This window comes from Amborella trichopoda, chromosome 3 (assembly GCF_054954075.1).
Source record: "Amborella trichopoda isolate Santa Cruz 75 chromosome 3, AtrichopodaSantaCruz75HAP2 v2.0, whole genome shotgun sequence".
NCBI classification, from domain to species: domain Eukaryota; kingdom Viridiplantae; phylum Streptophyta; class Magnoliopsida; order Amborellales; family Amborellaceae; genus Amborella; species Amborella trichopoda.
The window spans coordinates 36,275,508-36,286,073 of NC_142338.1; positions in this window are offsets into that span (position 1 = coordinate 36,275,508).

A 10,566-nucleotide genomic window follows, 5' to 3' on the forward strand; every position below is an offset into this window, starting at 1 on the left:
GGATCTCCCTTCTCCCTATTTTCCCACTTTAGCAAGTTCACCACAAACTCAACAAAATTCCGCTGATTTCTCGATGAGTCCACTACTCCTTCCTCTCCTCCTCTGATAACCAAAGGACTGACATAGCCCTCTGAACTCTTTGTAACCTCCCCTTCAACTATAGAACTACCATAGGAGCATGCAAACACTGGCAGTGCCCCACTGCGAACTTGGCTAGGGCCCCGAGAAACCCTATTCGTTGCTTGGAGAGCCTCGACACTCTCCAAGGATGTTCACAAGCACCTCGCAAAGGCCCACAACCCACTGAAGCTCACTAGAAAGAGCTCCCTCACCACTGTAGATTTCAACTGGGAAGTTCTAGTCGGGAAATCTCTGAAGCTCTGGCTCTCTCTCTTTCTCTAAGAAAACTCTTCAACTATTTTACCCTTTGATAAAATGGTAAAGAGGGGTTTTTCCCCCTTTCATACTCAACAATATCACAAACTGACCACGAAAAAAATGAAATGACGCTCCAGTCCCTAGTTCCTGACAGCAATAAGACCAAGCCTGAGACTCGAAAGGGTTATCGCCGCTTGCTTCACCCAAAAACTATCGTTGTTTGCTTCGTCAGGGGGCTATCATCGCATAATTCATTAGCGAGCTATCATCGTGCGCCTCGTTAAGACTATCATCGTGTGCCTCGTCAAAAAGTCATCGTTGCACACCTCCTCAAGGGCTACGGTCGTGCTCTTCACCAAGGGACCTAACGTCATGCGCACATCATCTAGGTTTAATGCTGCATGTGCCATCTAACACTTAGTGCCACGCGGATTCCATGGAACTCCCATTTGGACCTTCATCCTGCATCCTCAGGAAGTTCATTCCATGCACCACATTCTCACTCTTCAAGGAGTCCAATCTTCAGTGACAGCTCTATTCCCCATGGAGATGCATTCCCTCACCACACTATGGTCCAGATGCTCGGCCCTAAACTGTATGGTCCAAATTATATGACCTTAAACTGTAGCGAAGGTCTAGTTGCACGACCTTAAACTGCTAAGTCCTCTCACATGACTCAAAACTATACGACCAGGGTCCAAACTACATGAACTTAAATTGTAGCGAGGGTACTAGCCACACGACTTTAAAACTGCATAGTGAAACGTACGACGTGACAAATGGCCCACACGCATAACTTTAAATTGAGAGATGGACCTTCTCTTCGCTAGGGTGTATTTCATCAACATCTCCGGTGGAGTTAGATGTCTGCAAAAGGTCATTCTTTAATCCCCAATGAGTCCATTTCGCATCGTCATCCTAGTGAGAGTCACAACTTATTGCGACCCACTATCCCCAGGGAGTTAGGTCCATGCTTATCTTCTCAACCCCCATCGGGGTTACGCTTGCACTCTGGACTATCATCCCCAGTGGAGTTACATGAAGCACCATCATTATCCCCATACATGAAGCACCATCATTATCCCCATAGAGTCACACTTGCCCTCCTAATCCTCGGTGAAGATTTGCTTCTGCACGTCACTCTTTGTAGGGCCACCATCTTCATCTAAAATCTCTCCGCTTGTGAATAGACCTAACTATTTTATCCCCAGGGAGTCAGATTGCTATTCAAAGCCCCACCCCCATAAAGCTTCATCCACGTGGTGACCCACGTCAGGGTCCATGCTGCATGACCTTGACTTGCACAGCCATGATCCAAACTATATGACCTTAAATTGTAGCGGAGGTCTAGTTACACGACCGTAAACTGCGTGGTCCTAGTTGTATGATTTTAAACTGTATAACCATGGTCCATGCTGCATGACCTTAAACAGCATAGCCATGGTCCAAACTATATGACCTTAAACTGTAGCGGAAGCTTAGTTGCACAACCTTAAACTACATGGTCTTAGTTGCATGACTTTAAATTTACTGCATAACCATGGTCCATGCTGCATGACCTTAAACTGCACAGCCACACAGTCGTGGCAAATCTATATGACTTTAAACTGCAGCGAAGGTCTAGCTGCATGACCTTAATCTGCATGGTCCTAGTCGCGTGACTTTAAATTGCATAACCATGGTCCATGCTGCATGACCTTAAACTGCACAACCATGGTCCAAACTATATGACCTTAAAGTGTAGCGGAGGTCTAGTTGCACGACCATAAACTGCATGGTCCCAGTTGCATGACTTTAAACTGCATAATCATGGTTCATGCTGCATGACCTTAAACTGCACAGTCATGGTCCAAACTATATGACCTTAAACTATAACGAAGGTCTAGTTGCACAACCTTAAATTGCATGGTCCTAGTTGCATGACTTTAAACTGCATAACCATAGTCCATTTTGTATGACCTTAAACTGCACAGCCATGGTCCAAACTATATGACCTTCAATTGTAGCAAAGGTCTAGTTGCATGACCTTAAACTACATGATCCTAGTTGCATAACTTTAAACTGCATCACCATGGTCCATGCTACATGACCTTAAACTGCACAGCCATGGTCTAAACGATATGACCTTAAACTGTAGCGGAGCTCTGTCGCACGACCTTAAATTGCATGGTCCGAGTTGCGTGACTTTAAACTGCATAACCACGGTCCAAGCTATATGACCTTAAACCATAGTGCACGTTCTGACCGCATGACGTTCAACTGCTTTTCTTAGGTCTAGGAGGCATGACCTTAAAGACACCCCCACATACACGCACACCCCCTTTTACGTGCATCTTCATGCACGTCCTCTCTAACCGACCCGTTCGTGTGTGCACACCACCTCCATTATCTCTCCAGAGAGGCCATACACGTGCACATGCCTTTTACATGCATCTTCATGCACGTCTTCCTTAACCGACCCATTCGTGTGCGCACACCACCTCCATTACCTCTCCAGTGAGACCACACACGTGACATGCCTTTTACGTGCATCTTCGTGAATGTCTTCCCGAACCGACCCGTTCGTGTGCGCGCACCACCTTCATTACCTTTTCAGTGGGTCCATTGATCATTACCATCTTTCCCCATACCGTAGTGAGTCTTAGCCAAGCTCCTGAAATGGCGAGCAATCTCGCCACCCATACTCACCATCAGCTAGTGGGTCACCATTACTCACCCACCATCCATTCATCGTCAACTCTTCAAAAGCAACCTCATGTTATCCCCTCAGAATGAGTCAAAGCCATGACTATACTCGCTCATCATGACTATGGTCTAGCTGTATGACCCTAAACTATAGTGCACGTCTTGGTCGCATGACATTAAAAGGCTTCCCACAGGCTCGAAGGCATGATCATAAATACACCTGTTTGAATGTATTTTTCACCACCTTGGTCCCTGGTAGGAAGCAGGTCAATAAAGCCTACGAAACAGTTGAAAATTCTTAACAGCCTTAGAATTGCCCCAGAATTGCTCAAGATCATCATCAGCACTTCAAAATATAGCTGCCAAGTTTCATCACGATCAGACATGCTTAAGGCATTGAACACAAAGAAACAGTTTTCAAAAAATTGGCCTCTAGCACCCTGAAATGGACCCTACAACTAGAGCTACATTTTCAGTATCTCAAATCAGTGTGGGACCACTACCATTAGATCCGACACCGTGGAAAACCCCTATAAGCCAAGTTTCGCCTTAATCAGACACTTCAGGACAAAGATATGAGCAAAACATTGAAACAGGAGGGGACGCACACTATTCCCGTGTGGGCTCACTGCCGAAAGTACCATTAAGGGTGGTTGTTTTCATAGTCATGGGCAGTCACTTTAGGAGCCCATATCTCACTCGTCCCGAGTTAGATCGCGCTCAAATTTTGTGAGTATGTTCGTCTCGTTGAGACAAGAGATTCGATATGCGGTACGCCCCGTGATGAAAACTAGTCTATGCTAGGTCTCATCGATTGACAGAAGAAGTGAGAGAAAACTAGTCGGTACTATGTCTTGCCGACTGACAAAAGAAAGAGTGAACCAGTTGGTACTATGTCTCGCTGACTGACAAAAGAAAGAGAAAACCAACTGGCACTAGGCCTCGCTGGTTGTGATAGAAGAAAGAGAGAACCAACCGATGCTAAGCCTTGCCGGTTGTGACAAAAGAAAGAGAGAACCAACCGACATTAAGCCTTACGATTTGCATTAGAAGAGGACAATTGGAAATAAAGATGAGAAGAAAAGAGAGAAAAGGATAGAGACGAGAAGAAGGGAAGAGAGAGAAAGAGAGATACAAGAAGAGAGGATAAGAGAGAAAGAGATAGAGATGAGAAGAGAGGAGAGACAAAGAGATAGGGATGAGAAGGGAGGAGGAGAGAGAAAAATATAGAGATGAGAAGAGAAAAGGAGAGAGAAAGAGAAAGAGATGAGAAAAGAGGAGAGAAAGAGATAGCGACGAGAAGAGATGAGGAGAGAGAAAGAGATAAAGATGAGAAGAGAGGAGGAGAGAGATAGAGAAGAGAAGAGAGGAGGAGAGAGAAATAGATAGAGACGAGAAGAGAGAAGAAGAGAAAAAGAAGGGAGGAGAGAGAAAGAGGGGAGGAGAGAGAAAGTTACTTGCTTGAAGGCTATCGAACCTTTTCTTCTCTCTCCTTTATCTCTCCCCAAGACGTACCCACAAACTCAAGCAGAAATCATAATTTTATTGATTGATACAAGAAGAATGAATCCATTTTTTTGTATAATGAGGCATTGCCTATTTATATAGAATTGGGCTGAAACATGAGTGTATGCCCAAAAACTTACTAAATTGAAGATAATTACAATTTAATTGAATTGAAAGAAATTCTAAAAAATGAATGAAAAATGATTGTTTTGCCCCTACCTAACAAATGTGTGGAATTCTGAAACAGTCCATGCTGCTGCCCGAGAACTTGCATGACCTTCCGTGGATGACCCGAGGTTGTTCTGATGCTCGTTTGATCGAAATATTATTGTTTCTTATAGGGATCGGCATGGCGATCATTTTGATACGAACTTCGAGCCATGAAACGTGTTTTTGAGTCATGATCATGAGACTTGAATCTTGGATGAATATTGAAACCTTCAGATCGATTGTGTGCTTGTCCCTTGATGTTTCTTTGTGATTTCTTCATTGAATCACACTGAGCATAACATCACGATTATGTTGCAATGAGCGTATCTTGATTTCGTGTCAGGATGAAGGTTTTGTCGTCTTGAGTTTTTTAACAGAATCTTGAAATCCAACAATCGGAATTTACAGCATCTTTTACACCTTTGTGTGTGAAATTTAAATGTTCATCGTACACGACATTGGACCAGAGATAATCTCGAACCTCACGCACCTAATGGAACTGGTTTTGTGTCCATTGGGTATTCGAGCGTCGTGATCTGACTGCTGGAACGAGGCATGCTGCTACTGATTTTTTTGCAACTTCCTTCATGAATCAGCAACTTTCATTTAGTTTTTCTCTCTGCTAGAGTGTCATCCCAGGGCATACCATATATCGAATTGTTCGTCTTGATGCGATGAACACGCTCACCAAATTTGGGAGCTATTTGACTTGGAACGAGTGAGATATAGGCCCTAAAAGTGACTGCCCGTGACTATGAAAACAACCACCTTTAATGGTGTTTTGGTGGAGTGAGGCCATCGGGGAATAGTGTGTGATTTACCTTTTTTTAGTTTTTTACTCATAACTTTGTCTTGGAGTGCCTGATTACGTTGAAACTTGACCGGTAGGGGTTTTTAACCGTACCGAATCTAATGACTATAGTCTCACAGCTGTTTAACTCACCAAAAGTGTAGCTCTAGTTACGAAATCCATTTCAGGGTGCTAGAGACCAATTTTGCTGAAATTATTTCTTTGTGTTCATTGTCTTAGACATGTCTGATCATGATGAAACTTGGCAGGTGGTCTTTTGAAGTGCTGATAAAGATCTTGAACAATTCTGGGGCCATTCTGAGACTGTCAAAAATTTCCATTATTTTGTAGACTTTATTGATCTGTTTCCTACTGGGGACCAAAGTCCTGAAAAATATGTTTTAACAAAATTGTCGAAGCTGAAGTGCTAGTTCAGGAGAGTGAGGAACAAGGAAGAGATGCTAGCCTTAAACTTGTTGAGGCCATGGCAGAGACTGAGAGACAAGGGGAGGAGATTGCTTTGGAGCACACTAAGACCAAAATGGTGGCTCTAGCAAGTGAAGACCAAGGTGAGAAGGCTGAGGAGACCAGATAGGTTGAGGTTGGGGTTGCCTTTGAATCTGAGATGCCCGAGGCTTTGCACTCCACAATAGCCTCAGAAGAGCCAGTGACTCACCTGACTATCAACCCTTTGAGCCCAGCCTTGGAAACCGAAGTTCCTTCAATGGTGGTGGACCCGGTAGAACCACCTAGACCTATCTTCAGTGACGGTTTTGGCATAATTGTGGACATGCTCCGTGCAGGTCTCCAAGTTTTAAGGGTTCTACCTTTCCCTGAGCTGGGAGAGGTATTGGCCAAACTCAGGGAATTTGATATTGCGACCACTATGTCTTGGTGTGAATTTAGATGAATTGGGAAGCTGGAGGCTGGAGAGGTCGTATCATGATGTAGAGAGCAGTAATGTAGCTTCCTTAGAGGTGTGGATCTCACGTCACCATGAGGAAATAGATTCCTGCACTGAGAAGAAGGCCATTATGATTGCCCGTCAACTTGGTCTCAAGAGGGGAGAACTTCCTTCAATAGTATGATAAGCATAAGGGCAGAGATGCGAAAGCTAAAGGACGAATTTATCGATCTTGTGAGGGAAATGATTCAGAGAAAGGCCTTGGATGCCTCCTGGGCTGAGGATCTATCAGAGCTCAGTCGTACCATCGAGTCAGAAGCTCTCACCATGGAGCAGGAGGCTAAAATGGTGGTCGAGCTGAAGGAGCGTATCCAGTATGCCGAGGCTGCTTCTGCATCATCCAGAGCAGGGATCAATAAGACCATTGATCATTTTTTAGAGTGTCCTTTCTTTTCCAGCACTTGCAAAAAGTTTGAATTTATGAATGAAATTCTCTTTTTCTCTTATGGCCAAGTTTTCTACATGATTTCATTCTTCTTTTACTTCGCAGCACCTCATTTGCTTCTTTTGAGCTTGACCACCTCTCGAAATGCTCATTGTCCCAAGGGCAAGACATAATACCCTAGGCCTTGTTTCGTCTTGCAACAAGTTGCTAGGGCTATAATGATCTTGAATGAGGGAGAAATTGCTTCTTCTCCTCTTAATGTTTGATTGGACAAGGGCTCATAATCCATTTTTCTCATTATTTGATGAGCCTGCTCACTGTAAATAGTCCAATTAGGAGGTGCTTTGGCCTTCATTCAAGGTGCATTTACTTCAAGCTTGTCATAGCTCTTGGTCTCAGGCACGAACTCCTTTAGATGTTTTGAAGCGACACGCATAACCTTCAATTGGCTATAGAGACTGCGAACTTTGCTTCTTAGCTTTGCTAGGGGATCCTGTACCTAAGGGCGAGAAGGATGTCCTTTCTCTAACTGCTCTCCTCCCACATAATCAGGGAATCACAGAACTTGTGGCTGAAAATTAGTCTGAACTGACCTTGCGGTGGGACGAGGAGCATCCTCCACGCTTATGGAAACTGGAGTTTAAAAAATCTTTTGCAGCGGCTGGCGTGCCATTTCTGCTTTCAAGAGTGCAATAGGACATGCAGGACTTTTGATGGTCCGGCATGTAGGTGACCTTTGGAGCCGGGAATTCTATCCCCATGACTTCCTCAAGGTGTGACCTCTGATTCATCTTCTTACAAAGGTGGCTTTGGACTGGAAGTAGAGGCAAGAGTTTCATCTTTAGGCAAAGATGGAGCTCCTTCAAGGGTAGTGAATGACCTGCTAGGATGAAGGGGAATCAGAGGGAGAATTTTTTCTTATCTTTCGTCTTCTTTGAACATGTCCACCAGTGTTCTTCTGATGTCCTCAACATCTTCATAAGACGAAGATTCTATCTTCCTCACAAACTTGTAATCACCATCATTTGGCATTTGGGATAACACCGAATCTGTGAAGTAATACTTAGCACCAGCATAGTGAGCTTCGACTCCTGGAAACAGTCTTTTATCAATATAGACCATATGCTGTCTCCCATTTCGACTATGCTTGAAGGATTGGTCAACATAGACGAAACTGCCCCCTGGTCATGGAGCCACGGGCGGCCAAGAAGGATGTTGTAGGAGGTGTCAGTGTCAATTACATGAAACTTAGCGTAGTCATTTAATTCACCAATCTTGTGACGAAGGTTGACAGCACCAACTGGATTTTCTCCTAATTGGTTGAATCCCTAGATTGTGATATGCGTTGGAGTGAGATCTTCAGAACCTAATCCCAATCAAGTGAGGATTCTTCTTGTGATAAGGTTGATTGCTGACCCTCCATCCAATATAATTCCGTTTATGGGGCATGCATGTAATTCACCAGTTACAAAGAGATAGCGATTGTGTAACTTTCTCCCAATTGCAGAACATCCTCTGAGAAGGTGATCATCGTACATCCGCTCAAGATCGATGGGTCCACCTCAATGGGTTTCCACCTCAGCCTCGTACACCTTTAGATTAGAAAGAGCCTGGACCAAAGCTATATGATAGTCCCTTGAGAGCTTGAGAGAATCATAGATGCTGAAAAAGGCTGGAAGCTTCCTCAAGTTCCCTATCACATAATATTTTACCTTTTCTTTGTTAGTCTGTAGTGTTCCTGGCCCTGCCATTGGTTTGGGTGGTATAATAGGTTGAGGAGTAGGTTTATGTGGTGGAGGTTTACTTTAGCCTATTGATTGACTTGATTGTGCAGCAGGTTTTGTTTGGGTGATAGGTTTTTGTTTTAACGAAACGGAGGTTTGAGGTTGAGGCTTAAGAGGTGGCTGGGTATATGGGACTAGCGCCATCCCAGGGAATTGAAGGATGAGTGAATTGTCCAGGGCGTTTGGGCGTGGAAGGAGCTCGAGGAGCTAGAGGATGGGTGGATTACTGGAAGTATTCGGGTGAGGGAGAAGTGGTGGACCAGGAAACTTCAATATTCTTAGCTTCTGAATGGAGATTGCAGCGTTTTCCCCTATCTCAGGCTCAGTTGCCCTGTGCTGGGTGATGTTTCTGATATCTACCCCATGTGATAGACTTCCTGAGAGTAGAAGCTGCACCCATTTGATTCTCTTAGTCTTTGCTCACAGTCGCGCTCAGGGAGCCACTGGGGTTTCTTCGGCTTTGACTTCTTGTGCTTCTTTGTGGAAGAAGATGGCTCTACCTTGGCTCGAGTCGCCAGGGCATCAACAATTGTTAAGAATCCAACTGCCTCGTCTAGCATCTTTTTTCAACTACCTTCATTGCATCATGCATATATTGGTTCCTTCAAGTTCTCTGTCAAGAGCCTCGAAGTCTGGACATTTCAAGGTTGTATCTGCAGGAGACATAGAAGAGGAAGAATAAGAAATGGAAGAAGAAGAGGAAGAAGGAGAAGGGTCAGTAGGTGAGGGACTTTTAAGGCCATTTTCCTTATTGGACTGATTTGGGCAGCTTTTTGCATCATCACCAGAGTTGGATGTGTGCAGGGAGTCTTTTAGGTCTTTCACCTGTTTAGACCATTGGGGTGTGCTTTTAACGTTGTCACCTCATTGGGCGTGTTCCAAGTAGAATATGGATCAGGGACATCCTCTTGATGGGGTGAAGAAGTGAGGAAGATTGTGCCAGGGATGAAGTCCTACAAGGTCGGCAATGGGGGAAGAAGCCTGAGAAATTTCTGCTCAATTGGTAGTTGAGCAGTCTTGTTTCTTGGGCAAGAAAACCTTGGTGCCCGTCTTCTCCTAGTATTCATAGGAAGTGCTTGATTCGTCTCGCTAGGTTTATGAATAGACCTAGCTTGACGAACTGCTTCTCACCTTAATGACTTGAGTCTTCTCCGCCTGTGGTGGACTATCCATGGCTGAGAAGTTGAGGGTTCAGCAGAATTTGAATCATCATTACCCAGGTCTTGTGTCAAGAGGCCCCCTCGCATCGATGGAGCAGTGACTTGAGGATCTCTTTTTGAAACATTACAAGGCTGTTGGCATCCCTGTATTTTCTTTGAGATTATATCACGGAAACTAGAGCATTCGCTCAGGTCGTACCCCCATATCTGATAGTACGAGCACCAATGGCTCTCAGTTCCCTGAGGGCTGCCTTGCTAGTTTTGGTGTGATGAGGCCTTCTTAAAGCATCATAACGTACAAGACGCGAAGGAGATCAGGCGCTTAGTCTTCCTCTTGGACTGTCACTGCGTGGGCAGTTTCTGCTGCCCCAAATGCTTTTTGAAGCTCTTCAAGCTTTATTTGACCCTTGTGGATCAGGGCTTCGATGATGTCTTTTAACATGTAGCATTCTTATGTGGGGTGGTTTATCCCTTGATGATAAGTACAGTGATTCGTGTGGGTATCGAGTCCAGCTAGATCAAGGAATTTGGTCTCTGACAACTCGATCATGTTCTGTTCGAGTAATAATATGAGTAGTGCAGGGACCCATTCCTTTTCAAAGGGTTAGAATTTTTTGTTATGCCTTGTCCAATAATCATCTCGATTAAGGTTCGCAGGTGGGGGTACCCAGTTATATGACTGTTGTTGCTTACCTGCCTGAGGC